The sequence below is a fragment of the Pelodiscus sinensis genome, chromosome 11 (assembly GCF_052426305.1).
Source record: "Pelodiscus sinensis isolate ZL-2025 chromosome 11, ASM5242630v1, whole genome shotgun sequence".
Lineage (NCBI taxonomy): Eukaryota > Metazoa > Chordata > Testudines > Trionychidae > Pelodiscus > Pelodiscus sinensis.
Window position 1 is genome coordinate 29,150,433 of NC_143062.1, and position 16,555 is coordinate 29,166,987.

Genomic DNA, 16,555 nt, shown 5'->3' on the forward strand with positions numbered 1-16,555 from the left:
ACACAGTTCCGTTCATTTATCAAGTTACAATGAGTAATTTGTGCACCAGGCAGGAAAAAGAAAACCCACACAGTTGGAGAGTGCATATGTATTTCTGAGGTTCACAGTAGAGAGCCTTTTATAAAGCATACACATGATTTGAATTCCAAATTGAAAGCACTGAGTGGCAATATGCAGAGTAATATTATTATAATGGTGCATCCAGAGCTTAGAAAGCAGTGATTGGAACCTAGGTCAGTTCAGGATGGGAAGACTTCTAAAGGGTCATTGATTCACAGTACAGTGATGCATAAGTTTCGGAGCCAATATGAACTCACTTGAACCTTACGTCTGCAAATACAAAATCTCTCTCAACAGACTCTTCAGGATGGGGGGTCACAGTGAAGGAGGCAGGGAGACTTGTGATTAAGACATAGCCCTGGGAAATTGCAGACCTGGACTCTATTTCCAGCTCTGCAAGTGACTTGCTGCACGACCTCAGGCAACCCACTGTGTGCCCAGTCTCCCCAGCTGTGCAAGGAAGACAATAATGCTGAGACACTGCACAGTATGGTGGGGAGACTCTCTTTATGAATGGCGCAATGAGGTCTACAAATCTCACACTGGACAATATGGAATTGAAGAATGCCTGTGGGTTTAGCTGATTCTGCCCATCATACCTGTAGAGAAATGTCAGGATTGGAGGGAAGAGCCTAAGAGGGAGACCCCATCTTAGCTAGACCAAGAAGGAGAGCAGATTTCTCTCAGCTCCTGAATCCAACCTCTGTCCAACAGCCCCTCCCAGAAGAAAGGGAGTACAGACTCTGATTCACCTCATGGCCATTTCCCACAATTACTGGTGATTTCAGTTTATTTGGGCTCATTCCTCTTGTTTTTGTTTGTTGACTAAAATGGAAAGGGACTTGAAAATGACCAGACTGGAGGGCCAAGGCAGAGGAAAATGAAAGCCACTTCAGTGCCAGAGCAACCATTGGAAGGAGGCACCCTAGCAGTGAGTCAAACCCTTCCCAATGGGTTTGCAGAGAGTTTTATATGCTAATCCCTGTATTCAGTACAGAAGACATAAAAGGCAATTGTGAATTACAGGACTATATTTTTGTGGAGAGGTTCTGGCCAGTTTGGCGTCTGTCATGGTTTATTATGAAATCACCAGACACCTCTGGACAGAAATACAACCCCAAATTCACAATAGCCTGTTTCTGATTTGACATTTAAAGAATTTCTTTATTTATTGGAATGCATGTTTCTGAAGCATAGAATACTGGTCGTGTGCTATGTCTGGGAAACAGATTATTTTTCCCAGTAGAGAAAGCAAATGCATAATCTTTTTCCCCGCCACCATATCCCAGTGCAAATGGTTCAGATCTTTTTGTTTCAGCAAATGCCCCATGGAACACTCGAGCTGGGCTTAGGCCCGAAGGTCATTGCTAAGCAGTTTCTCTTTCATCCCCGTTAGCATCAGCAGACGCAGCTTGAAACGTGTGTACAAGGCACTGCTTTACAGCATCCCTTATTCACCAGCACCTTGGAGACTCCAGTTCATTGAAAGTAATAAAACCGGATCATCAAAAAGAATTCTTTTGAGCAGGCTTTGGGCTCTGCTGTGCTACTCGGTTACGGATATTCATCTTCCTGGAAACTGCTGTTTGATACAGCACAGCAGCATGAAAGCACCAGCTGCCTCCCTGGTGCATTAACCTCTCAAGTGTTGAAATCACACTCCTTGAATGGCAAAATATCTATCATTTTATAATTGCTTTCGGGTGAAGCTGAGTGAGAAAGATCTTTTAGACCTCATTCTTCAGGACGTAAGCACATTGCACATGGGTCGGGGAATCCCCACTCCCACCCCACTCCTGTAACACAGCCTTGCATGATTGTGCAGGCACAAAACTGCAGGAAGAATCATCCAGGAGAAGCAGCAAACCTTGGCAACAGCTAGGCTACATATACACACGACAAGGTTTTTGCGCAAAAACCGGCGGAGCAGCCACACCTCAAGTGCATTTTTGCACAAGTAAATCGGCATAACAGAGGGCTTTTGCCAGTAGAGTTATTCCTCTCTCCACAGGGAATAACTCCTTTTTGCGCTACAGCTCTTGCGCAACATATAGGTGCTGCTCTTTTTCATAACCTGAATGACAAATTCCCAAAGATGGCACCTAAAGAACAAATGGACAGAGGAGAATGCACAATCTTGCAGGAGAGAGGGGAAGTGAGGAAGAGGTGTATGTCTATTCCCACGTATGTGTGTACACGCATCTCTCCAAATGTGTGTGTCTCTGGACATGAATTTTTCTGTGTATGTATGTGTATGTTTGTCTATGTCCATTTGCTTATGAGTGTGTGTCTGTATGCATATGATTTACATCTGAGTGTTCAAATATATGTGTGGGTGAGAATGAATGTAACTATGCCACTACACAAGCATGTCTGTATTTGTGATTGTACACATCCCAAACATTTAAAAGAGCATTGAAGACTGGTTTGTTTGCAAAGTGCCAAAGCTAGAAAGGTTCTCTTCAGAATTGCTCATAAGCTATTGCAGTGTTAGTTGAGAAAGCAACATCTCTTTATAAAGCCTCATATAAGCTCTACATCAAAAACAGAACAAAACAACTCAAACCCTCCAGGCTACGGTGGGATTATACAGTGGGTGAAATACTTTATCCTGCCTTAAAAGCTGTCTTTGACTTTCTGCCTGGGGCTGTTTAGAAAACCCAGACTACCAACTATATCACACAAAAGTTGAGCTTGCAGGTATTCCCAAGAAGGCACAAAGTGGAGGTCCAAGTTCCCTCCTAAAAGAAGGGCTTGGGTTATATTAAACTCCTCAATTGCTATAAGAATGGTTCAACAGAGAATTAGGTCTAATGCAGACTGTTGTTAAGACAGGCCTGTTTGGTAGCAGGAGACAAAAGAAAACCAAGCATCTCAAGATAACTGTGATCAAGGCAATAAAAGGGCATTTGGGAGCTGACATCATGCATCAAATGGCTGGACACAGAAGGACTGCTCCTTAATGGTAAAGAAACCAGGAACTCTAAGCTCATATCTTTGAATGGAACTGCAAGTAGATTTTTCAGTTTTAGCCGTTTCAGACATACCATTCTCCACTCTCGTTCTTGTTTCTGGTTAGTCAGTCAAGCTTCTAATGGGATCTCCTGTTGGACATTATCTCTGAGACACACTGGGGCTGAAAGAATATGGGTAACCTGTTAGTTAACCAACATAGCCAAAGCGTCAGCCATCTCTCTGCAGAGGAGAGCCAAGAAGCGAGACATCTATATGCAAAAACTCATCCAAAGCACCATGTAGTCATCAACTAACAATGAGCTGTTTATGCCTTCCATCCCAGAGCAGTGATAGACCCAGCCAGTCCTGCATGACCTGGCTTTATTGGCCTATACATCTGGCCTTACACATGGGCACTCTTGCCTGTCTGTCTCCATCCCTGATCTCTTTCATTCTCCTCAGGGAAACCAGAGAGATGGCTCAGGTGTCCAGGGAGGACAGGGCAGTCTCAGTTAACCTGTCAGCAGCTTAACCAAGTGACAAAACCCACAAGTGAATTCAAAGCTTAATCTAGCACAACTCATTTCAGCTTTCCCCAGCCAAGCAGCTGGGTGCATCAGTAAGAGAAAGCATCTTCCATGGACCTTGGCTTCAGAAATCCTTCAGTCAAAATTAGAAATGTTCTCGGGGGAGCTGATGGGGTTTTTAAAGTGAGGGATGGTTTTGATCCAGGTCCTATTTTGTGTAAATTGCTAATGTTAGGTAATATCCAGTAGGAAAGGTGGGATGCTGTCAGCACTGTGTGGAGGAGGGGGCTTCACTAAGGCTTTTGGCTTTAGACTTCTCTTTGTGGACTTCCATGATAACACGTGGCTTGTTTGCCATTTGGACAGCATGAAGGCAGAGGGATTAGACAACATCTCACCAAAGGCTCTTGTGTAAATTACATGGCCATGGGATAAGAGGGAACGTCCTTTCTTGGATTGAGAACTGGTTAAAAGACAGGAAACAAAGGGTAGGAATAAATGGTAAATTTTCAGATTGGAGAGGGGTAACTAGTGGTGTCCCCCAAGGGTCAGTCCTGGGACCAACCCTTTTCAACTTTTCAATGTAAGCAGTGATGTGGTAAAGTTTGCAGATGATACAAAACTGTTTAGGATAGTCAAGACAGAAGCAGACTGTGAGGGACTCCAAGAAGATCTCACCAAACGGAGTGATTGGGCAACAAAATGTCAAATGAAATTTAATGTGGATAAGTGTAAAGTAATGCACATCAGGAAAAATAACCCCAACTATATGTACAGTATGATGGGGGCTAATTTGGCTACGACAAATCAGGAAAGAGATCTTGGAGTTATCGTGGACAGTTCTCTGAAAACTTCCACACATGTGCAGTGGCGGTCAAAAAGGCAAATAGGATGCTAGGAATTATTAAGAAAGGGATAGAAAATAAGACCCAGAATATCTTACTGCCCCTGTATAAAACTATGGAACACCCACATCTTGAATACTGTGTACAGATGTGGTCTCCTCATCTCAAAAAAGATATTTTGGCCTTGGAAAGGGTTCAGAAAAGGGCAACTAAAATGATTAGGGGTTTGGAACGGGTCCCATATGAGGAGAGGCTAAAGAGACTGGGACTTTTCAGTTTAGAAAAGAGGAGACTGAGGGGGGATATGATAGAGGTCTATAAAATCATGAGTGGTGTGGAGAGGGCCGATAAAGAAAAGTTATTTATTAGTTCCCTAAATAGAAGAACTAGAGGACACCAAATGAAATTAATGGGTAGCAAGTTTAAAACTAATAAAAGAAAGTTCTTCTTCACATAGCGTGTAGTCAACCTGTGGAACTCCTTGCCAGAGGAGGCTGTGAAGGCTAGGACTATAATAGAGTTTAAAGAGAAACTAGATAATTTCATGGAGGTTAGGTCCATAAAAGGCTATTAGCCAGGGGATAAAATGGTGTCCTTGGCCTCTGTTTGTCAGAGGCTGGAGAGGGATGGCAGGAGACAAATCGCTTGATCATTGTCTTCGGTCCACCCTCTCTGGGGCACCTGGTGCTGGCCACTGTCAGCAGACAGGATGCTGGGCTAGATGGACCTTTGGTCTGACCCAGTACAGCCATTCTTATGTTCTTATGTTCTGCTAATGGTTGCAGTAAAGGCAGTTCAGCCACATCTTCCTTTCTTGATGTATTTATGTTGGTCCCATTAGTGTAACATCTGAACACCTCACAATGTATTCGTACCTTCAGCACTCCTATGAGACAAGACAGCTCCATGATCCCCCATTGCACAGATGGGCACCTATGGAACAGAGAAACTAAGCCCTGGTCTACTCTAGGAAGTTACGTTGAAATAACTCCCCTAATTTCAAAATAACATGCAGAGTGTTCACGCTACCAAGCCCGGTTAAGGGGCTGGTTATTTCGAAATAATTTGCTCCTTTCCACATAGAATAACACATATTTTGAAATAGTTATGTTGGGAGTTATTATTTCAAAATAAATTATTTTCTTGGGTAGACATACCCTAAGTGACTTACCCCAGCTCACGCAGCAAAGCTGTGATAGAGCAGGGATTTGAACCCACAGCTCATTACTAGGCTAACTGCTTAGCCATTTCACCACTTCAGTCATGTAAAGGTTCCCCTTTGCAATCACATCCTTGGCCCTCACCCCACCAGACCTTTCAGGCCCACTTTTATTATTACTAGGATTACCCATCCCATTGTGATGGTAGACGTACACATGGGCTCCTCTCGCTCTAGTGTTCCCAGGGGCAGGGAGGCTTAGGTCAGCTCAGGTTGTATGGTTGTCTCCCTTCCTAGTACTCCATGGGGCGGGGAGGCTCAGGCCATGCCACTTTTTCCCTCCCCATTGCTCCTGGGGGTGAAGGTGGGGGTTGGGGCCGTGCGTCCTCTTCCCTCACCGCTGCTCCAGGGTTGCTGGGCACGCTCTTCCCCTCCCTGTGGTGGGGGGGGGGGGGGGCACGCATGCACTCATCACACTGCCCCTCCTCCTCTTCTCCCCATGGTGGGGGTGGGGCCTCAGCAGAGGGGGCGGGACTGTAGGCTTGCCTCCCCCTAGAAACTTCTCAAGTCTTCTCAAATGTTCTCTGTGACAGACAGCGTGACGGACACCTTTCCTTTTATAATAGTGTATAGATTACTATGGGAGATGCAGAAAAATTGGAGTCTGGCTACTGCCCTTTACTGGATGGCAAATTAACTGCCACCATGTAATGTACTAACTCAGTGGTCCCCAACCTTTTGAGGTTGTCGGGCGCCAGGGGGCGTGGCCGTTCGCCCGCCGGGCGCCAGGGGGTGGGGACACTTGCGCGCCCGGGGGAGCCCCCCCATAGCCGCATGCCCGGGGGCAGCCCCCCCCATAGCCGCATGCCTGGGGCCGCCGCTACCCCCCCCCCCCGCAAGCGCTGCGCGCCCGGGGCCGGGGCCGGGGCCAGCGCTTCACCCCCTCCCCGCCGCAAGCGCCGCGCGCCCGGGGCCGACGCTCCCCGCAAGCGCCGCGCCATGTGCCTGGGGCCAGGCCAGCCCCGAGCACCTGGCGGGCGCATGTAAATGCCCCCGCGGGCGCCATGGCGCCCGCGGGCACCGTGTTGGTGACCACGGTACTAACTGATGCATCACTGCCTCTACTGGGTGGATTCAAAACTTGTCCAAGTGTTTGTGAGCATGTTGCCCTCTAGTGGCTGGGAACTTGCAAAGACAATAAGCCTCAAAACCACTACTGACAGGCAATGGAGATTCTCTAGTAGCCTGTGTGTTATTGTTGGAGTTGAGCTCCTTACATTTGCTACACTATGCATATGTATGTGTGCAGCTGGCCACTATGGTGTCTCTGTGCTTGTGACCTGGGATTCATTGTAACTACTGAGACAGCTAATATGCTGGTGTTAACATAAGCAGGGGCAGCTTTATTGTCAGTCAAAACAAAAGACACCAATGTGGAACTCAAACCTCGGAGAAAGAATTAGAGGAAGCAAATTCATTAATTTCCTCTGTGCAATGAGCATGCAAAGTCCACTTGCTTTTTTTTCAAATAGCATTTTACCTGCTGTTATTTTACCGTAAACATCTTCTGCACAACCTGCCCACCCCTGCATCTAATTCCCACAGAGCAAAATTAAATTTAAGCTATTATATTGAAGGTATTAAACTCGGACCTTTCTGAATCAAAGAGAATCTTTAAAAGTGGATTTTTAAAGGTCATTTTGGACTCTATGTGAACACACACAGAGACTCAGGTCACTTAGCTAAGTAATGCCCCCAACAATCATGTTCACTTTGTTACTAGGATAAGTGCATCATTTACTTGAAAAGGGGTTTTTTTGGGGGGGGGGGGAGGTCTCTTTCCTTTTTTTAGCAGACTTCAGAGTTATTTGTTTTTGTGACTGCTTCTGCATCTCTTTTTTACAGCTGAGGCCAGAAGAGGCTGAAATTATGCTCAAAACACCAAGGAATACAAGCCTGGTAGCACATCAAACCCTTGAATTAGGAAGAACTGGAATTCTCTGTTCTAGTCCGAACAAGCTCAGTTTAACAGACTTGACATATTTATACATGGTCCAGGTTTTTAAGTCCCGGCTTGACAAAGCCCTGACTGGGATGATTCATTTAGGGTTGGTCCTGCTTTGGGCAGGGGGCTGGACTCGATGACTTCCTGGGCTCTCTTCCAATCCTTTGATTCTATGGAGATTCCACCATCTCCCTACATAACCCATTCCAGTGCTTCACCACCCTTCTAATGAAATAGAAGGGCGGTGAAGCACTGGAGTGCATGAGTTTAAAGTTAAATACATGCTTAGGTGCTTTGTTAGACTTGTGCCACTGTTCAGAGAAGGTTCAGAGATGCATGGTGCTTATCTCACCAGACCACCTAACAATTTGATATTCACCCATCCCTGTTCTGAGGCCTTCATTAACTATTGTAATGAAGCTCTTCTATGGGCAAAGGAAAATAAGAGGAGATGGCTTTGTGGTTTAAGTCTCTTGTCTCAATTAACAGACTTCCTAAAACCACAGGTTTGGTTCCCAGCAGCAGCAAATCCATTCTTCTAAGGACAGTAAATTGGATTTCATCTTGCTTACTATCTGGTGATAGATACTATGGCAACGGGTGTATTATAAATACCTTGGCCAGGTTATTGGTGGGGGTGGGTTCCTGCTAATAAGATCTTAAACCACAAGCATGCTTATTGAACAAAGACATTTAAAAGCCAATAACATATTTTGTATGACTAGGGATTTGCTGCAGTGTCCTCAACCATAATGTCACCTCCCACCCGGTTATTGTGCAGTGCATCGTGTGCCAACATGCGGCTTCCCCATCACAGCTCCGCTTGCATTTCAGCATATACATATCTAATGTAGAATCCTTCAGGTTTAAAAATCCTATATACCGTAATTGATAAAGCATTACATTATTATAGGTAGACAGCCTGCTTCATGCCATCTGTGTTCCATGATCCCCATTTAATGAGGCTGCCTTTGAGAACCATACATAATAGAAAAAGAGACTGATGCTAGCACTTTCCTATTACTATAAAAATTAAAGCAGTCAAGTCATTACAGCATAAAGACGGCTTTTTAAACTCTGAAACCCTCATATTTGGTGAAAGTGCTTTTAATTTTCCGTTATTTTTTCTACGGCCGCTAAAATGAGCCCCGCTTCCATTCATGCAGCATAATTCAGTCAACATTCCACTAAAACCTGACAATACACTGCCCTCTACTGAATTTTTCTCTGACATGTTAAAAAGAAAAAGAAAATAGTCCCCAGCTTTGCCGCCTATCCTTTGGCTCAAACTGAGATAAGCAGATGGTTTGTTAGCTCTCATCAATGACTCAGTAATATCCAACGTAAAACACTTTTGCCAGAGAGGAGTCAAAATAACAAAATGGATTCTGTACAAGGGAGAGTAAAAGCAATTGAAAAAACAAGTAGTGAGCACCCAAGTCCCAGGAGTTCCTGTGCCTTGGTCCTGCTGTCTGTCACCTCATATCAGAGTTTCAAAACCAATTACGTAAGTTAACTAGCTAGTTACTCCAGTGCCTTGGAGGAGGCAGAGGGTTCCTCTGATGTAAGGCTACAAAACATTGTACAGGAGCCATGTGCACAAAACCCAGCATGAGTCAAAACTGCATGATCTTGAAATGCACTCTAAACTTTGCCTGCCTGAGGACGACACGCTGCCTGCCTGGATCCCCCAGACCAGGGCTAATTTGCATAAAATGGAGTAGATAGCAGCCAGGCTCACATTATGATAGTGGTGAGGAATCTTGTGGCACCTTATAGACTAACTGAAGTGTAGGAGCAAAGACCCACTTCGTCAGATGCAGGTAGTGGAAATTTCCAGAGGCAGGTATAAATATGCAGGCCAGGATCAGGCTGGAGATGACGAGGTGGATCCAATCAAGGAGGATGACTAACACGGCTACCCCTCTGATTATGATAGTGGTATGGCATGGGGAGAATTCAGGTCCCAACATTCAGTGCTTTCTCTTGATTGCGGTGCTACCACATGGCATGCGGGAAATTGTAGTCCCTTTGGACCATTATTAAAGAAAAGGATGGACAAAAGGCCCCATTGTACAATGCTGTGGGCTTCTTTTGGTGCACAGTTTGCACTTTGATTCTCCTTGGCCTGAGCTGCTTGCATTTGATTCTGCTTGACTGAAATAAAAAAGCACATTTGCTTAGATTTAGATTTGGTCTCATTGTAGAGCCCTTAGATTCATCTTGATAGACGATGAACAAAATAAACTAGAGATGTTATGAGAAACCCTCATAGAGATGGAATGTGCTTCTGAACATGCAGGCCCCAAGAAGTACAGCTAGCATCCAGAAGGCAGCACCTCCTTTGCTTTAGAGATGCATCAGGATAATTAAATTCAAGTTGCACCCAAGCAATAAGGTTCAGCTCTTAAGCTGGATTGCAAACACCTCGGCATGCAAGAATATTTGGTTCTAGATTTTTGGTTTAGCCCACTACAAGGAGTGGGAGATTGTAATATAGGGGATTTCTGAGGCCACTGCTGAGAGGGTCAAATCAGGGGACATTGCTTATAGACAGGGCTACTAACAGCACAAAACTGGGGTCCTCCATATAAAGCACACCAAACCAGTCACAAAGAGTACTTCTGTTTGCCACACAGTAAGAAGTTATAGAAGCAATCCCCTTAGACACTCCATCTTCTCCTGTGCTGCAACCAGTACCACTCCTTACACAGATGAAAGGTTATGAAAACCAATCTCACCAAATCCAAACAGGTTCTCCCAGTCCCAAAGTACCAGCCACATTCCCAGGTTAATTTATACCTCAGATCTTACCCAAAAGAACACACTTTGCCAGTCCTTTAGTATCTAAATTCTAAAGGTTTATTAATAAAAGAAAGAAAAAGCTGAGAGTAAAATTGTTAAAGGAATCAAATTGCATACACCAAGGCAAAGTTCTTGGTACAGGCCTGTAGCAGAGATGGATTAATTGGCTGTTTTATAAGTCTCTGGAATATATCCTCTATTAGGATGGGTCATCAGTCCTTTCAGGCTCAATTCATAGCACAGATGCTTCTGAGTGATGAGCTAGAATTGAGACAAAGATAGAGGAAGCCCCAGGGGACCTTCTTTATACCCTGTCCTGTGTGGAGGGAGTTCCATTTTTGTCCTTATATGAAAGTAAGCCCCAGATGGAGTTGGTCACATAATTCTGTAGCAGCCATTGCTTACAAGCTTGACCACAGCAAAGTTCCTCAGGTGTGGACTGGTATCTATTAAGGCCCACTGTTAGCCAATTACTACTATTTACTTGACTAGCAACCCTTTCACAACAGGTTGGCCAAGCCTGCTGACGTCTCCCAGAAGGAAATATTTGAAACACAAGTACATAGCCAATACTTTTCACTTCAAATACAGAAATGATACATGCATATGAATAGCATAAATCGAACCAGCGAATTATCAGCTTTCAATAGACACCTCAGTTGGCCCTCTTTGTACAAGATTTGATGCAAACATATAATAATGGTTGCTATAATGTTTTGCATGTTCACATCAGAATTCAACAACATCTCAGGGACAAGATGCAAATTCTGGATCAGTCAGTCAGATCCCAAACTCTAAAATGTGGAGAGTTCAGTATTGCAACCCCCAAACACTCAAAAACCATGAGATGGGACTGAAAATCATGAAATTTTTTAAATAAAAACCACTGAATTTTTGTGTTATGCGTCATTTGAGTGTTGAGTTTTAATGTCTTCCACTTTTTCTGTGCAACCAACAGAACTAGAAACTTGCTTTTCTAAAACATGAAATCAAGATTCTCAAATAATCTCCTGACTCCAGAAGTTGGAGCTTGAAGTTAAAAAAACAAATACTGTGATCATCATGATAAAATAGTTTTATTGTGAATGTTTTTATCTGCAATTTGTTGATTATTAACGGGGCCAGTCAAAGCAGTTAAGGATAAATGAGAATCTAGCTGAACCTTCACCCAAACTTAAATGGTGAAACCTTTCTGAGTTCTGAGAAAGTTCAGGTAATGTCATTTCCTCCCTCCTTCCCCTGGGTGTGACTATACTGCACCCATAGCTCAAAATAAGCTACTCAATTTGAGCTACACAAGTTGCATAGTTTATTTCGAGTCAATAGCTTATTTCAAAATTTGGCACTGTCTACACAGCACTTATTTCAAAGTAAAATGCTATACCAAAACATCTCTTACTCCTCGTGGATCGAGGTTTACATGGATGTTGAAATAGCAAGTCTATTATACTTTGAAATAACGATTGCATTCAAAAGACTCGGAATAGCTATTTGGGGATACCTCTGAAATAGTACTGCAGTGTAGATGTAGCCCCTATGTCCTTTTTTGTGTTTCCTCTGCATCCTTCAGTTCTAGATAAGCCTGCAAGTATCAAATAATCACAAAAAAGGCTGAAGCTGGAAATACTGCTAACTTCATGAGCAAGCCTTTTTCTATATTTTTCTTGGAGACCCAACTCCATTTGACAAACTTGAGTGATTCAGAAAAGTATCCAGAATTTGGAGTACTGGTCCATATTTCTGATCCTTTAAACTTTACCCACCACTACTGATCACTTTATTTAACTCAGTTGGGGAGAGTCTCAGAACGGTGGCCTTTCTTGGTATCTGTGGTTCTCACTCCTGGACCTTTGGCCTATTTAGCAGCCAGGACTGCATGAATAAGTAGAGTGCAGCTGGAGAAGGATGTATCTCACTCTTTTTACCAAGGGTTCTGCAAAATCCACTTGTTGGTCCACAGAACTCCAAAAGAACCAACCTGAAGAGGATGGAGAAGTTGGGTGGAAATATAAGTCCATGAGACAATCTCTCTTTGATACTGTTTTCCACAGGGTGAAAAGTTAGGAGAACCCACGCTCTGTACAGAATAGCATTAAATGCCCAGAGGAAAAGCCACGTAAAAACACTTTAAGAGACAAGCTGCTAATAAATCTTTGACAAAAGACAGTGTATAAATCTGTGCTTTTGAATATATTATCCAGCCATCCCCACTGTGCATTCTTGTGCTGCTGCAGGATAAAATAAATTGGTCTAGCTAAAGGAACGGCAGGAAACCTGTGAATATTCCCTTCCCTGTAATATTGACCTTTGATGCTGCTGACCTTCTTTCCCCTGAGTTGAGTGGCACAGTTACTGAGGACAGATGAAGAAATTCACTGAAAGCAAGGAATGCAAGTGGGAGTAGAACCCAAGGCCGTGACTGCTGTATTGCAAGTGTGTCTGAGCTATATCACCATGACTGACTGAACAGAAAAAAAACCTCTCCAGGGAAATGTGCAGAATCTGACTTCTTAAAGGAACTGGGATTGCTTAGAACTATAGCCAAATTCCCATATTTCTAAAAGATTAAAACCCTTTCTATTCTTTCTCTTTTCTTTTTTTAAGAAGCCCTTGTAAGAAGCTTAGCATAGGAAGGTGACTTTGGGGTGTAGGAGATGGACAGAAAGTAGTTTTTTATAACTTAGAAAAGTTAGGGGCCAATCCTCCAAAGGGCTGAGCACCTACAGCTTCTGTTGACTTCAATAAGAAATGGACTAGATTTACATCATCTCCCAAGATTAAGTCCTAAGGCCCAGATCCTCATAGTGATCTTGGCACCTAACTCCCAGACCCTTAACTATCTTTGCTGAACTAAGCCCCAAACCTTACTTCTGCAAAAGAATCCATGTGCAGAAGTTCTTAGACCCACATGGAATCCCCTAGACCAGGGCTACTCAACACGTGGCCCGCAGCCCGTTTCTTTGCAGTACAGTTTGGATTTACGCGGGGTTCAACATGCAGCCCGTGGGTGGGAGCCAAACCAAAAAAGCAGTCAATATAATGGTCTTCTGTCGATATGCGTTTTAGTAGTTAAATTCCTAGACTGTCATTGCTCATTAAAAGTGCTGTCGTATGGTGGAAATCAGATCAATATTGCATTTTATTAATATCAGCAGAACTGACTTAAATGGGGCCTGCGTGTTGTGTAGACTTGCCTTAATCTTTGTATTCATGCCCGGCAGTGTGAAAGAAGATGTTTGCATATATTTGTATATATATTTGCATGTATATGCAACCACACATAAGTTGTGGCCCTCGGCATGTGCTGTGAGTATCCCCCCGGGGTTCCAAAGTTGAGTAGCCCTGCCTTAGACTTCAACAAAACTTCCCCTGGTCAGAAGAGTTCAGGCATTTTCCATTATGCCTTAATTTCTGGCAATCCCTTTGCTCTGCAGGATTGGGCACTTAGACCCACATGGAATCCCCTAGACCAGGGCTACTAGGGAGTCATCATATATATAGTAGCCCAATGTCTGTGATTCTGTAACACTGAAACGCTGGCTGTTCCCTCTGGGCAGCACAGTTGCCTCCTACCCTGGTGCTCAGCTGACTTATGCGCCGCTCAGCTAGGCTGCTGCGGGGAAGCAAGCAGCGCCAGTGGCCAGGTCTGCGGTCCCCACGTAGCACGCCCGTGCTGCATGGGGAGCGTGGGGCCAGAACTGCCGCTTGCGCTGCTTGCTCCCCCGCGGCGGCCCAGCCGAGCGGTGCAGAAGTCAGCTGAGCACCACGGCGGGAGGCGAAGGAGAGTGGGACGGTGATGTACATGGCCGGGGGTGGGGGCCTGACCATGTACATCACCACCCTGCCCCCCTTTCCCTCCCACCATGGCACTTGGCTGACTTCTGCGCCACTAAGCCGGGCCGCCATGGGGGAGCCCAAACGGCCACTTTCTCTGCTTGATCCCCCCACGACGGCCCGGCTGAGCGGCGCAGAAGTCAGCCAAGTGCCACAGCGGGAGGCGAAGGGGGATAGGGCGGTGACGTGCAGTGTGACAGCGGCTCCAGGCCCCGCCCCCCTGGCCATGAACAGACCTTGGCCAGGGGGAGGGCAAGGGAGCGAGGGGGAGGGGAAGGTGGAGAACACCTGGGAGGCTGCAGGATCAGTGCTGGGGTGAAGGGAAATGGTGCAGGGGGGCAGCTGGAGCTCATAGGCCGCCGCCCAGCCGGGCTGCCGCGTGGGAGCAAGAGGTGCAAACAGCCATTTGGGCTTTGCGCTCCCCATGCAGGAGGAGGAGGAGAAGAGAAAGGGAGAGTGAGAGGCAGGAGGGGAAGGAGAAGAGAAAGAGAGACGGAGAGAGATGGAGGAGAGCTGACGGGGGGAGGGAGGCAGTAGGAGGAGGAGAGAGAGAGAGAGAGAGACACGGAGCGAGAGACCGGAGGCTCAGGAGAGAAGACCGAGATAGAAAGGAAATAGGACGTGGAGGAGAGACCTGAAAATCCCATTTTATGTCAGGCTAATTGGCTAGTTTATTAATAATCCTCTTATTTTGAACTAATAAGCGGAGTGTCCACACTACCAAGCCTCTTATTTTGAAATAGCAAACTAGTTATTTCAAAATCTGTACTCCTGTTTTCCTGGGGGAATAAGCTTATTTTGAAATACAGGCAGTCCCCGGGTTACGTACAAGATAGGGACTGTAGGTTTGTTCTTAAGTTGAATCTGTATGTAAGTCGGAACTGGCGTCCAGATTCAGACACTGCTGAAACTGACCGCCAGTTCTGACTTACATACAGAATCAACTTAAGAACCCCAGGCGTCCCCAAGTCAGCTGCTGCTGAAACTGATCAGCAGCTGATTCCAGGAAGCCCGGGGCAGAGCAACTCTGCCTCGGGCTTCCTGTAGTCAGCGCTGGTCAGTTTCAGCAGAAGCTGACTTGGGGACGCCTGGGGCAGAGCAGCTGGGGTGCTACTGGACCAACCCAGCAGCACCCCATCTGCTCTGCCCCAGACGTCCTGATTCAGCCGCTGCTGAAACTGACCAGCAGCGGCTGAATCAGGACCTGGGGCAGAGCAGCTGGGGTACTGCCGGGTTGGTCCAGTAGTGCCCAGAGCGGGCGCTGCAGGACCAATCGGCAGCGCCCCAACTGCTCTGCCCCAGAGTCCAAAACAAAAGCCTGGTCTGCTGGGGGGGGGGGGAGCACACTAGCTGCGCCCCCCCCCCCAGCAGACCAGGGACCCCCCCGCGGCTGCGGCTTCAGTCAGGGTGCCTGTGGTCTGCTGGGGACCGTCCCCAGCAGACCACAGGCACCCAGACTGGAGCGGCAGCAGCGGCGGTTCCCCGCGCCTCTGAGGCTTTGCTCTGGCAAAGCCTCAGAAGCGCGGGAACCCGCCAGGTGCCCCTGGTCTGCTGGAGATGGTCTCCAGCAGACCAGGGGCACCGGAGCAGCTTACGAACGGGGCTTTCTCGCCCCGACTTCCGGGGCGAGAAAGCTCCGTTCGTAAGTGCGGATCCGACGTAAGTCGGATCCGCGTAAGTCGGGGACTGCCTGTAGTTATTTTGGGAGCTATAATTTCAGAATAAGTTATTTCAAAATAATTTCCTAGTATAGACATGCCCTTCAACTACAACCTTCTGAGGGTGGAGTCCTGCCAAACTGTACATTATGATGGTAAAATTATAAAATACATGCAGAGTTGTAAACATGCATGCTGCTATAATGGGTCATAAAACCCTCACACTGGCATGAACGGAGGATAGGTGTTGCTTTGGGCTAGGGTGTTCCTGACCTTCCATATCTGCATCTCATGCTAAGACAGGAGAAAGAGATATAAGGAGGGAACTCCATTTAAAAGGGAAGGAAAGGCAATCCTGAGAAGCCCACCTCTTGGAGAGAAGGCTGACAGCAAAGACAGATCTTGCCTTGCCCTTGCAGAAAGGAGAACACAGACCCCCACTGAGCTGAGGAGAAAAACAGGCTGAGATTTGTATTGGAGACCTTGGGTGTGCTACGATACTGCCAAGGTTCCTTTGGAGCAAAAGAGGCCAATATCTTCACAGAAGCCACTTGAGGTTTTTCTTTCTTTTCTTGGAAAATGGGGACTGTTTGGTTTCTTTCATACATGGCACTGAGAAGGCCTTGGGCAGAGAGGTTGAGCACCCACCCTGCTAAACTGACAGGCCCTGACACACCCGTTGGAGTAGAGCAATCAGATGTGCATGC